The following is a 14625-nucleotide window of genomic DNA, read 5'->3' on the forward strand; positions in this document are numbered from 1 at the left end:
GGAATTCCCTCCCATCCATCTGTTTTCCCAAATTCTTGTCAACCTTGCTCGATGGGGGGAAAAATCAACGTGCGCGAATCGTTATCTACGGCACCTTCAGTCATTGTTTGCTGGCCGTTTGGTATTTTGGGCCTTTGTGTGCTCAGCATTTGTGATATCCAACAATAGTTTTAAAACAAGAGTTTTATTCGTCTTAAATTAAACATTTGCACTGGGACAAGTTAATTTCCTACTAATTTGAGTGGGGCCGTGCCTATATCATGTTAAGAGCCCTGCTGAGGCAGTGCTTAAAAGTCCACATTTCTTTGGCAGGTATATCCATGGGAAAATCCGCTTTACTGTTTAGAATCCCCTTAAGTCTTTAATTGATAAATTGTGAGAGTTAAAGTGGGTTTCCTGATCAATTCAGCTTGGGGAAATGGTCATATCCTGCTTTCAGTGGTGGAAATTCCACATTCCTATGCTGGAGGCGAGTATTACAAGAGCGCAACCGATGTGAACTGCCCCACAAATTGATACTCGTGGGCTTTGCCGACCTCCGGCCTGGATGTGAAGTCGGACTCTTGCAATTGAAAGCCATGCATTTGGCTGCTGTGCCACACAATCGTGTTTAATATTCACACATTACATTTTTTTAAGTGCAAATTTATCTGTAAAAAAATACCCGCACAAGAGATGGTTAGAGCCAATGGTGTTGATGCTACGACACACGTCACCAAAATGTTCTCTAGATCCCGTAACGATTGCACACTCGTCGCCTGACATATAAGGCAAATTAATCCTGTTTTCAACTATTATCGTATACTACAAATTCCTTCATGATACTCGGTCCATGATGTTTATTTTTTCATAATTGCAGTTTGCTTTAAAACACATTCCCATTCCATGCATATGGCTGCTTGGCTGAATATTAGTGAACATTCCGTCTGCACCTGACTTGAGAAAATATGTTGTTATTTGTCTTGCTTGACCTGTCACTTATTACGTACGTCTCCTGAAGTGGCAGTGTTTTAATGCGGTATTTTTTTATGATTAGGGTGTAAAATGTGCCGGTAATGTTGTCGTTATTGTTATAATAGGCCTGTGTTCTTTTTTTTATTGGCTCTGTTCAATAATAGCCAGACACATCATAAATGTGCTCCGTATACTCCCGACCTCCTGCTGCACCCACTCACCTGACTGCGGTTTTATTTATACATCTGAGCTGCCATCTGCAATAAAACACTCTTGAGCAAGCTCCGCAAACACAATAAGTCGTACGTTTGCTCAGTAACATTTTGCAGTGCTGAAGGTATACCGTATATATTAGTTCATATCACGGCTATGATAACGGCAGTTTTTTTTGTACGTTTTATTTTGTTGCCTTGTTCACGAGGCACGCTGCCACTGTGTAATGGCCAGCAAGCTGGACTTCTGGCAAAAACCAGAGGCATCCGGTTCAATCTCTTTGCCGCAACAGTTGACACAATGGGGATATTTCTTAAACCCCTCCACAGTCACTCTGTTTTCCCAGCAGTGTAAACGGGTACATCACAGTTGGTCTCAAAGGCAGGTCATGTGTGGTGGGCAGAAGTGTGTGGGTGTGCTCCCATGACTTCCAAGTCGTCTGGTCAGCGTGGAAAATTATTCTGAAAAACCCTCTCGGGGTTGGGGGGGGGGGCTCGCTAAAGCTCACTTGATTGACTTTACTGTATATACTTCACGTCTCCCAAGATGGATGGCCAGCATGAAAGAGTAGGCCAAAAATACCCTCTACAGGGGCCCCCTAGAACCCGATTGAAAGTGGTGGCCGTTCCACCAGCAGTTGCGTAAGCAAGCAGTTGCAGGGCTGCACCTTTACCTTGTACTGCATTCATGATCATATAAAGTTAAATATACTTGTCAGGGTGGCTTTATTACACCCATGAGATGGCACTCTTCTGTATTTTACGGAGCACTAGAGCCCGCTTGAACATATGTGAATTTATGTTTTGTTACTTCGGTACGTAATACATTCAATTCATCACACTAGTACAATCCTTTTGACATATACAAAACAATTATAATATGCTGTTACAGTTATGACCAGTGATGCAATTACAGTGAGATATTTACATCTCCATGTCACCGTTTTGTTGCGCGTCACAATTTTTGGAGGATTGTGTTCGTTAAAGGGAAAGTGTATTTGCATTGCGTAGGTACAGATATGTAAATGCTTTAAAATACACTTGTTTACACATATTATGAAAAAACGTGAGAAATTGTGACATGCCATCAAAGTGATTTAGTGTGGTGCTCCCTTCGAGTAGTGTAATTAAGTACTTCCTTTGGCTAATTGGGAGTCATAACCGATGACTTCTTAAAATTAACCTTACCGATGTAGCTTGTCATTATAATTGACAAGCAAACAAAGGGCTCTATTGGGAGGTGTGAATATTCGGTGGTACAGCAATTGGGAAGGTAACATTTGATTGCCAGTAAGCTCTCGAACGAGTGCCGGCCCAGATGTGCGTGCACTGAACGACGAACCTGACCACCCTGGTTCGATTCCCGGCCATGGCTAGAGCACCCGAGTGATATCCGAAGCAGTCCTGGTTGGCTGCGTCCCCTTTACCCCCCACCCGCTTCAACCACCGTGGTGAAGTAAGGTCAAACGGACCCCATGACTGACACGCCACGGTGGTGGAGGGGGGTGGTGGGGTGGGGGGGGGAGGGAGCAGGCCTGTCATCCAGCAGTGGATTGATGAATCGCTGGAAATTATAAAAATTAACATTATTAACGCTCAAGTGTCCGTCAAGGCTTCGGATAGGGGCACCTCCCAGGACCGTTTTGAAACCTAACCGAAGCTTGAAAAACACTTGGCTTTGTCAGACGCTTCAAAGCTCGGTGCCAGGTGGTCCTCAGTCAGAGTTTTTAGTTCCCTAGCTCAGGTGGTGTTTTGGGTTATGTGGTTTTTAAACTGCTCGGCTCATTGGATCCATGCATGCATTAGCCCCTCGGGGGGGGGGGGGGAGAGGGGCTGGGGAAGGGGGCCCGTTGCTGGAAAGACAGGAGGGAATACTTTTCGTGCACAGTAATAGGTGTGTATGCCTAGGTAGTAAAAAAAAGAACCTCATAAGAAAAGGAAAATGCTCAAAGCTTGCACTTGTTGGGTCCCCAAACAGAAATCCTCTCTCTCTGTCAGCGGAAATAACCCCACAGAAAGAAAAAAAATGTAGGTAAAGAAAAACCCCATCAACGTAGAAATGAATGGCCAGGAAATTCTGCTCGACATTTCTAGTAAAAGCAGCTGTCCGCCTATAGCAACTGCTCGCGATGAGCTTAACCACATGCGACAAACCCAAAGACTTCTTTTGATGTGTTGGAATGCATCGCACGGTTTTATTTGATGCAATAAAACCAATTAAATTGCAATTAGGTAAATTATAATAAACTAAAAAATTCAATAAAAAATTTAAGATTTAAAAACCGGGATTGCAGATGTAAATTCACGCACACGTGTAGAATGCCCTGGGTAATTATGTGTATTAGCAGTGGTGTCGTACACACCTCTGTTACTTCCAGAGTTGAAACTCGCTTTACTCTGAAGTACCCGGCCTCAGATAGAGAAAATAGTTTTGCCGTGTCACCAACGTGAGGGCAATTGTGCTGTGAGCCTCGTGTCCTAAGACAAAGAATCCGTTCAGAACTCTCACGGAACATTGCATTACCCCATTGCTCTAAAATGGTCCGTGAAAGAAGGGATCATGGAAAACTGCTTCTGAGATCTCTTCAAGTGGTTCCTTATCCACAACAGGAGGCAGTTCTTTCTGATCCACCCTGAGATAAATGATCGTCGTTTGACAGTCACACAAAATATTTCGTTTTTTTTTATTCTAAACGCGAAACGGAATTTTACGTGAAGTCGTTGGTGACCGGGCTGGGACCATCAGCTCGCTACGTTTGAGAACAACTTTTTAATCACTGGCGGCTGTCCCACATCTGAACACAGGTTATAAAATCTGGCATTCTCCGATGCCAGATCAGCACTTTGACCTCTGAGTGACCCAGCCACCTCCTTGGATTAAAACATTTAAATGAATATGATCGAATCACTGAATCCTTGCAACAGTTAAGGAGCATGCAAACGAGCCTCAATCTTGACAAAGGCAGAAACTAAAAGAATGTTTAACAAAAAATGCCATGTAACAAAGGTTTAAATTGTAGGCTTGGGATTCGCTATATTGTTCGTTTTAAGTGGACACAAGATATCCAAACCACCAAGCCATGCTATTAATGTAAAGAAGAGAATAGCGATTATTGCGAGGTTAAACGTACTCTACAGGCGTGAGCAAAAGGCTGTGATGTGTTTAAATTCACGAGGCATCGTTATTTCAAGTACTTATACAAATGATCATATGCTGCAGATTCAGGCAATAACATTAAACTAAAATGACAAGTGTGAGATTCCAACGCTGAACCTTGAAATGTGAAAACACACAATGGCATGCGATTAGCTTAATCATTCATTCATATATCAAATATGAGTTAATTATAGCCTCTTAACACTTGGCCAAGGGGGAATTCTTTTCCGCTTGCCGTAGAAGCTTATTACCCTGTTGTGCATGCAAAAAGTGATCAATATAATTGTTTTTTTATTGATAATTTTCAAACGTAGAGAATGTGTTCCACGTTACTCTCCCACAATTGAAGCATATTTTACAAATAACTCACAGCGCTTTGACAATCCCCGGCTTGACAAAGGTTCACCACACATCGCATCGATCCTGGGGATTTCTTGACCATACTTCACCACGATAAGCAGTGTTAAACAGTGTGCATTGGTGAAGGCAGTTGATGGAGAGGATGCCTGAAGGCGGGGGGGGGGGACATCACCGGTTTGGATGTCTGTCCACCACTCATGCTAGCCGAGACCACTGCAAACCACCGCCGCTCCTTCCCATTCGCGAACATACGTCACGGTGCTTAAATATTCACGTCGCAGCATACGGATCTTGTATTTTGTAAAAAATAAAAAAAATCCAATAAATGTGCAATGGCAAAAAACGCCAACGTGGAATTTTTGCGCAGTCGTTGAGGGTCACTGTACAAGTTGTTCTCTCGTGACTGTGGTTCCCATGTGCCCAGGCGACATGCCGAAATATCGAGAGTGGAAGTGCGTCATCTCGAGCTGCGGTGGAAATTCTGTGCCATTGGCGGTGTGGTGAATCTAACACGGGGACGCACATTCTCAAGCATTTTGGCCAAGGTCGCTCTCAAATAAATAAATAAACGGGTACAGGGGCAGGGTGAAGGGGGGGCAGAGTTACCCAGAGGTAGTGAGGCAAACATCAGCGATCAACGAATGGGAACGAAGGGGCTCATGCCGGAAGTGATAGCGGTGTCAATTGATGGCATTGAATTCCAAAAGGGGGCCGATAACCGCCACCTATCCCACCCCTCCCGCCCATTTTTTTTTTACGTAAACATTTTTGATCGTCATACAAGAACAACCAAGGATGCAGTGGGAATTTCAAAAGGGAGGGAAGAACAACACGTTGAGCAGTTATATTTATGGGACATTTTTTTTGCCAGTGTCAAAATGATTAAATAAGTAAGTCGAGTTTTTACCCTTTTCTGGCAATAAAACAGAAGTTGTGTTAAGATGTTCAAAGACCAAACAGTTGCCTATTGCAAGGCATCAAGTCGGCATTAACCACACGTACTTGTGGCAAAAACGTGAACACAAATGTTCTTATAATCTATGCATTCTGCTTGAAACCGACTGGCCCTACACCAAGAGACGGCTATCTATTTGTTACTCTTAGGTTATTTCGGTAAAGTCACGTAGGTAAAAAATAAAATTGAAAGTGAATAAAAGTAATAATGGAAATAAAATAAAATAATCAATCACGACGTTTCGGAGGCAACACAAGTCTCCGTCATCAGGTGGGACCGTCACAGCTAAAATTACTGCATCAAGTGGGGTAATTTTAGCTGTGACGGTCCGACCTGATGACGGAGACTTGTGTTGCCTCCGAAACGTCGTGATTAATATTTTATTTCATTTCCATTATTACTTTTATTAACTTTTAATTGTATTTTTTACCTACGTGACTTTACCGAAAAAACCTAAGAGTATGAATCCTTGCAGTCACGAAAGCTTCAAATCTAGAATATATATTTGTTGTTTGAACTCCTTAACACCTGCTGTTTGCTTGTTTTTATTGGCAGAAAGGGTAAAAGAAAACTAAACCTCTACTTGTGATTTTTTTCCCATCGACAAGGACCAGCGTCAATGCACCCTCAACATTAGGGAACGGACCAGGGAATCTGGGCTCGCTAGGGGATAGCCCACCCCCCACTCCTTTTATGAGGGGGATTATTATTATTGAGTTATTGTTTATTGGAGGGAGAAGGGGTGGGGTGACTTGTACAATAAACCTCTGCCAAAACACGTGAGGTGCTGTTCGTGTAAGTGTAAAGCATGCCATGGGGAAGTTTTGCATCCAAAGCAAAACTAAAATTAATTTGAGATATTTGAAATTGTTGTTTTTTTAAATAAAGAAATAACCCAGTAAATAATTAATGCAATGGTCGATTGTCTGACGAGTATTGGGGAATTGTGTTTTTTGTGCGTGTGCTATCTTTACCGAATTACTGGTACTTAAGAGACTCATGGTGAAGGAATGTTGAGGCAATGTTTCCAGTGAGGCTGCATTGCATAAGAATGACTCTTTGGTTCTTTCGGTAAAGTCACGTAGAAAGAAAATAAACTACGAAAGCTTCAAATCAAGTTTGCATAATAACTGTTTCATTATCGTGCGTCTGCAGCGTTATACGTGGGTTGGGTTTGATCCTCATGTTGACTTTTCAAATCACTCATCAATTCGCTCTTTAGTAGTTCAGCGCAAGTGAAAATGCGCAATAGATTGTACTGCATTGTTACAACACTTCCTAAATATTTCTAGATTTGAAGCTTTGGTGACTGCAAGGAATCATATTCTTAGGTTTTTTTCGGTAAAGTCACGTAAGTAAAACATCAAATTTAATGAAAATAAAATAAAACAAAAATCACGACGTTTCGGAGGCAACACAAGTCTCCGTCATCAGGTGGGACCGTCACAGCCGAATTAGCTGCATCAAGTCCCTAAATACCGTGCACAAACTCATGCTATGGTGATTGTGGAGCAGTATGGATAACATTCATTTGTAGTCATCGGCCTGTGCCTTTCCAAACCAATGTTATCCTGCAGGGTTTGTTTAAGCATAGAACCTCGAGACTGGTTTCTTAAACATTGCAGTATTTTAACGTTCCGCTATTCTTTACGTCAACAGTTGTAATGTGTCGCTGTTAATATTAGCAGAGTGCTTCCAGCCCGTGTAACCCTGTCATGAACTTGCGCTTCTTTGCCATTGTGTTTTTGGCGATATTATGTTTGCGCACCCAAGACAGTGAACGTTCAATAATGTATACAATCAGTCCTTTTAAAACAACTGCACAGTACGTGTTTGTATATGAGTTCAGCTTTCTCTCGTGGATGCTGGGGCATTCATTGTGTGTGTCAGGCCTCTATGTCAGTGTGAAATCTATAATCCGTTTTTTCCCACCATCACGACAGGGCCCAACAGTGTAAAATACGTGTTGGTACCCCTTTTTGATGTCTTTTTACGATATACCGCATGTTACTCGGCACCATGTCCGACGTTTCGCTCCATGCGTTGGAAATCAGGCCGAACAATACGCAGTATAACCTACACCGTAGTCCTCTTCATATTAAGCTACAAACATCAATATCGTAGTGCTTACACGCCTGACCCCACGGCTCTGTTGATGTTGCATGAGAACTAATCACTCCACGTGACTAACGCCACCGTACAAAGGGCTTGCACTCACATTCACGTGCCCGCTGCGTTCAATTCATCTTGCCAATTAATCTTCCATATAATTTCTATTTAATGTGTGTGCAAGTAGATTGCCTATGACCAAATCACTCAGGATTTGTTGAAGCTACGCAGGGCTGAGCCTGGACAGTGCCTGGATGGGTGACCAGCATGAGTAAAACAGGTGTTGCTGAAATTCCTCATTCATGTGGCAGGGGCTATGTTTTAAGCAGAGGGCAATGCAGAAAAATCCATCGTTGTGTTAATCTATGCTTCCTGCCTTTACCAACCCACGCTGACCAGCACGGTGAAGTATGGTCGGATAACCCGCATAACCTGCATTTATGTGGGGAGGTCCTCATCCAGCAGTGGATTGGCAAAGGGGTTGTACGTGCACGTACAACATTGGATGGGTGCAAGGCGTGATTGTCGCATGGGGATGGCGGATATACAAGCCGGAGAATTGCGTTCATAGGCACAGAACTGGGAATTCTTATTAATTTATGCACATCTCTTTATTTACGACTGGTTGAGTTGTGAATTTATGAGCTCAGTGCACAGCTTTGTCATACTGTAATATATATATTAAAGTTTTTTTGTTTTGGTGGCAGGGGTTAACGCGCTGAGGGAAGCTTTTGTATTGTTAGGCAAGGTATTTTTCGTTACATTATCTCGCCCCGTGAAAGTTGGGTGAGGTAATGTATCGGCACATCGGTGTCACCTTTGGCGATGCCAGCAATGACCCTGACTGCACGGCTCGGACGAATGCCTAGCGATCGTACGGGGCAGCGCATTAGGAGCGGAGCGGGGGCGCACTGCGCTTATCGACCGGGGGGCCTCACTGCGCAGGTATCGAAATTCCTCCGCTCCCTAAAATAGACCGCTTTAATGACGGCGGCTGATGGACCTAAAAGCTAAATAATTGAAGAGTACAAGATGCATACGAAGATCAATGTGCTCCCTCTAAGAGCCGCGGGGTTAACTTCTTAAGGTATTTTCCGGGCGACAGTCCTGCCCCCTCAAACCCCGTACAGTGTCCTGTTGTGAAATATTATTTATGCATGCAATGATTTATGTAATAGATAATTTTTGTACTGCTTAACATATGCCACGGTTTCACGCACTCAACAATTCTCTTTTATTTTGCGGCGTTTGTTTAAAACGATGTTGAAGTCGTCGCGTTGGAGAATTCCTGCGAGGTTGCAGCGTGCAGAAAGAGGGTTGCCACCCTGCGTTTGTACCAAGGTTAAAATATTACCTTCTGCCTCCCTATTACTGAATTACCAGTAATTTACACACATCGTGTGCAGATAAGTGCTGAGCTATGCTTTGCAAGGAGAACAGCTCTAAATCTGTCCCGCATAAAGTATGCGTGTTTTGGTTAAAACAAGCAAAAACACAGCGTGACAGCGGGAATAGAAATGAAACAGCTTTCGGATTCTTCTAAGTTTTATCGCTGTTTTTGGAACTTGACAAAAGAAATAAATTGTGTGGCGAGTCACAAATATAGGTAAATGATGAGCAAAAAAATTATCAGTTAAAGATTTACGTTTGTTGATGCCATGTGCGTATGGGAAAGACCCCACTTTCGCGTAAATAAACAAAAGGCTTCACGACCAAAAAAGAGAAGGTTTATTGGATGGGATTGCAGACAACAATGAGAGAGAGAGAGAGAGAAAACTGAAAGTGCCGCGTGTACACATTCTGCGTGGAGCATTGGCTGCCGATGGCCCGTTCGCTTCGTTGGACCCGCCGTCGCTGCGAGGCGATGTGGGTGGCGCAGGGAAACTCTCACTTAGAATGTCGTGCCACGGAGACCGCTCGATCTGCGGGAATCAAGCGCCGGGATCGAAGTGTGGCGACGGCACTTGCCGCTGCCGACGGCACTTGCTCGGCCACCGTTGACTCATCGCCCTCGAGCCGAGGGAGTTGGTCCGCTACCACTTGGGGTGGCAACTGCTGCCAGTGTCCACCGTGGAGAAAGAATCTTAGCGTACATACTGTCTCTTTTATTCGACGCATACTTGGAATTTATTTTCATATATTTTCCGTATGTCATTTGGATCCCCCCCCCTCCCTCCTCGCCAAACATGAAACTCTCCCTCGGACATAATACAGTGCCCTGTTAATCACGTTTTCTTCACAAAACAGATACTACGGTGTGACCTTGCTACCCTACACATTTGTTGGCTGTAGATAAAATGCTTCGAGAAAATAATTGTTCGCGTTTGCCACCATAGGTAGTACCGATAAGCCATTTTCTGGGCAGCGGCTCAAGCACGATATAATTTAAGTACCGAGAGGAATTGCTGTTATACACTCGATCTTTATTTCTGTTGAACACGGAACGACGGTGCCAAACTGGCCGTGCGCACGCACACACACACATTTACTCACAGCGCCTGGTCCCGCGGATCCTCTGGGGTTATGTTGAAGAACAGGGAGGCTTATCCGGCTTGTCTTACCTTTTGCAACATTCGGCTAACAGTAGCCCTGGAGGGAAACGGCGCATTGTGTTGGCTAAAGCCAATTTGTGTTTTTTTGAAGGCACATCTGAAGAAGTTGAATTCTTAAAAGCTGGTCGAGCATGCCGCCGTGCATGTTTCAGTTTATTAAACAAATCAAAACAAAGATCGCTTGAGATCTTCTACAAGCAGATCAATAGCTTTGGCTGAAAAAAACATTTTTGAGCCAAAGCTATTGAAACATATATTTTTTTTACCCAGCTGTTTTAACACTTTATTTTTCTCACATATTTCATATCCATGCGGTCCGTATATAAAGTCAGACAATGAGGTCCATTTGCTTGAGCGTACAATAGCGGCATTCAAAGAATCTATCACCTGATCTTGCAAATGCCGCCTTAATTTTTGTTCCCATTTTTTTTAAAGGACATAATTGTTTTCTTGCCTGAGAACAGCGAGAGTGATACACTTATCTCTTGCGATGACCTCATGCTGAACCCAATGGTACCGTCTCCGCTCTCATTAATCAGCCCTTACATTCCAAGGTGCTCTGCCTTCGAATGGCTGATGAGCCATTAGCTGACAAAGCACTGTTCCGTGCACTTTTCCTCAGCTTAAGTGCATGGCTTGAGCCTGCTCTCCCTCCCTCTCACCCGTAATTTACCGTACTTGCTAGTCGTGAAGTTTGGAGGCGTCCAATCATCATTGGCAGTGAATTGGCCGCAAGTGAAAAACCCCGCGGGGGCTTTGTAGCGGCTGAGTTTTTAAACCTTCGCTGTCCGTGGCTGTGACGGCACCTTGTTGAAAAAGCCCCAGTTTGAGCAAAAAGTGGTGGCTGCATGCCATCAACGATTGAAATGTTTACAGATATTATTTGGCCAAAGATGTGACAATAAAGTCCTCATGGTCATCATCATCGTCGGTGGCCATATTCAATTTACTGCTAGATGAAGGCCTGCCCAAGCTGCCGCAGCCTCTCCCGATCCTGCCATCTCATTAATATTGGTTGTCAAAGAAAATGTCTGTCTAATTTGGCCAGAGTCGTTCATACCATTCGGCTAAATATAATATTCCCATATCATTCTCATAACCTGTTGATAACCGATTCTCACGTGCACGATTTGATGCATGTATAGTGAGCCGTAAGAATTTAATTGAATCGATCATTTGGTGCATAATTGTGCATCTATGATTCAGAATTAATCAGCAAGCACATCGATGCACAAATGGCTCATGCCTGTATATTTAATGATCAAACTGATGCTTTTATACGGGAAATATATATTGTTGCTTCATAATAGCCTACAGTTTTACAATATTCAATTTCACGACACAACTCTTTTACGAGTAAACATATTTAAATTTGGCTCCTATTTTGTGAATGGATCATTATTTTTCGCACTGTATTTGAGTATTGTACATTAAGTGGTGTCTTCAAAACTATTCGTACGTTGAAAATGGTTTTAATATAAGCTGTCCATAAAGCTTTCTTGCTTTATATTAAAAGCATATGTATGTAAACTATTGAAAAGCAGTTTGAATTGTGTAGTTGAAATGTTAGCCACGTATCCCTTCGACGGTTAAGTTTGGTAAACCGAAAGGCTTGAGTGATCTTCATCGGCACATATAACATAATTATTATCTGCAATCGCACCCGCGATGTTGTTGGTTGAACACCTGGGACTGCGTCAAAGCTCAGAGCGATGAAGGGTGTTACCAATGTTGCGGCAAACATCTGGAGGTTTAGAAACTTGATGGATGAACTCGTCACAGTGCCAAGCACGCGCGCGTGTGTGTGCTTAGTTTTACTGCGACTGCCTAATTTTGGAAACCATGAGAATAACAATTGGATTTATTTAATCATAGTTGATACCTTAAAGGATGCTCTGCATTTCTGGAGGAGTTGACGTGGGGGATTTAAGAGGATCGCCGCCCGTTGTTTCAACTGCCACGCCTGGAGATAGGCCTCGGCGATCTCCCCGCGCCATGGCCGCATTCACACAGAGCAGTGCGTCGGATGGTTATTGTTCCAGATGTTGGGATTGCGATGAGGGACGTCTACGTATTCCGTGAGAATCAGCTGGCACAGTTTATGAAGGGGGACAAGCCACTACTTGCACGAGACGCACAAGTTGTGCCGCTGTTGACATTTGGCCTCGGTGCCAGGCTCTTTTGGCCAAAAGGTAACACCGTGTACACCGCTGACTCCAGGCAAAGCTTTAAAAATGTATGCCGTCATATCGGTTGGGTGGCCGGTTTTTTTAAGACGTTATTAAATGTAACACTAATAACGAGAACAACTGGGGAACAGGGCATCTGCAGCGCCTGGATATTTTGTTGGCTTGGTGACTCCTGATTAGGTCACACTGGGTTGATAGCACAACAGAGTGAAATAATCATTACCATGCTATACACACAAAACAATGTCGAGCTCTATATAAAGATTCTATGGCTGAAGCCAGCCAAACCGACGCATACGAGTCCCAGCAGACGCAGCGCTATAGTGGCTGATACGGCGGCAAAATGGGAACTTAGAGAAATGCTTGTGGCTCTGCTTTGAAAGTGTAGACCAGTTAAAAATCCATCCTGTGCGTAGTGAATGTTTGCTGGCACAGGTTTTGAAAGGACAGCATGCCGTGTATAATCATTTAAACCCTCCATTTACGTGTGCCGACCTGTGTTCGGATTTGAAAGAGACGGTGCATACGAGTTGATAGGCCATTGTATTGTCAACAGAGGAGTTAGCTGATTTTTGCCATTATTTCACAGATATATTAAAAGGTGAGAATCATAACCAAGATGCAGATTTCATGAGCATTAAAATTAAAATTCCTTAAAGAATGATAGAATATGCAATGAGATTGTCATTAACACATTTTGTTTGTTTGTTATATATACTATCTGTGCTTATTTAAAACATTTTTACGGCTACAGTGATCAAACTTGTATCTGTAAAGACTTTATATGAAAGCCAAATGGAAAAAAAAATCCTATTTTCACTTAAACTATTACAATAAGTTAAAAGTTAATTATAAGAAATTAATGTTTCAAATGTCAAAACTTCTCAAGCATCGACTGAATTTCAGCAGGAGACCAATAAAAAAATGGTTGCGGTCAGAGATGTAAAGCGTGCAAAAATAGAGAGTTTTAATGTTCTCTGATGCTGTGATTGTAAAGTGTTTATTTTTTTCTCTCGCTGCATTCGTAACTCCTTAAAACAATAAAAACTAATGAAGGTGTGTCCCCCCCCCCCCCTAACATCAACATCCATGTCCGACAAATAGCACAGAAAATTAGGTGCTTTGTTAAATGGTGGCATTTTAAAGTAATTCATGAGGGTCGTTTTGACTCATGTCAAGCTGCCATCACATGACAAGGCTGGTCTCATGACTGGCATTACATAGCGCTATGAATTGTATCTGGAATGGTGGCCAAAGCTTTGCCTGCAGTTGCACCCTCCCACTTTATTTTCACTTGAACTCCCTACAACCCCCCCCCCCTCACATTCCACAAAGCAGTCCCAATGTTTTTAAAAGAACATAAACACACACGTTGGTGCGCTTTATCGATATCGCCAAAGAATTCACGGTCTTTTTTTTGTACACATCTGTGTACACGTACAGTTAGGAAATGACCACCAAGTATCAATGCACGGTGGTAAATGTGCTAAAATTGCTACGCAAAGTGATGTCGGTTTACATTATTTGATTGCTGCTCATTTGTTTTAATGGATGTTCCCGTTGCCCGTCGAGCCCTCGATTCTGCGGATGATTGGCACTTTAAATGCGGCGTGATAAGAACGAGAGGTCCCCATATTCATCGCAACATGAGCTGGGCAAGAAGCAGAGATTAAAAAGACGTTAAGTCAAGGGAATCCATGCAGTGAATGTATAATGTAGCAGGCACAGGCCGTCTGCTGCACCGTCTCGCCGTTGGTGGAACAAGCGTAGCACGCAGGGTAGAGTGTGCATCTCGCTCTACAATCAACCCTTGCTTGCCTACGTTTCTGTCATTAATTTTACAGCGGTGTAAAAAAATAAAAATCCTGTTGTGCAGTGGCATTATTAAAGTATTTATTTGTTTTTTTGGTCAAAAATAAATTATGCCCCTTAGAATGTTTTATTGGATTGTCGGTAATTGGCTTTCTCTTGAAGCTTGCAGCTGGCAACTTGGGCAACTGTGGAATTCCGCTGTGACTTGCTCACCCACACGTGCATTGTGTTTTTCATTACTGGCCGCTCTGTCCTGAAACCTGCATCTTTGTTTACCTGAAGGCCTCGGGCAGCGTTTCACCTGACTCAATGTCTGCCATCTGGT

The 14625-nt window shown here is 43.1% G+C and overlaps 1 protein-coding gene across 3 annotated transcripts in view; it reads left to right on the forward strand.

Annotated features, from left to right (window-relative positions):
* Nucleotides 1-14625, forward strand: part of BNC2 (basonuclin zinc finger protein 2) — an 85195-nt gene that overhangs the window by 56341 nt on the left and 14229 nt on the right. The window lies entirely within an intron of this gene.

Source organism: Lampetra planeri, chromosome 3, assembly GCF_965212315.1.
Source record: "Lampetra planeri chromosome 3, kcLamPlan1.2.h2, whole genome shotgun sequence".
NCBI classification, from domain to species: Eukaryota; Metazoa; Chordata; class Hyperoartia; order Petromyzontiformes; family Petromyzontidae; genus Lampetra; species Lampetra planeri.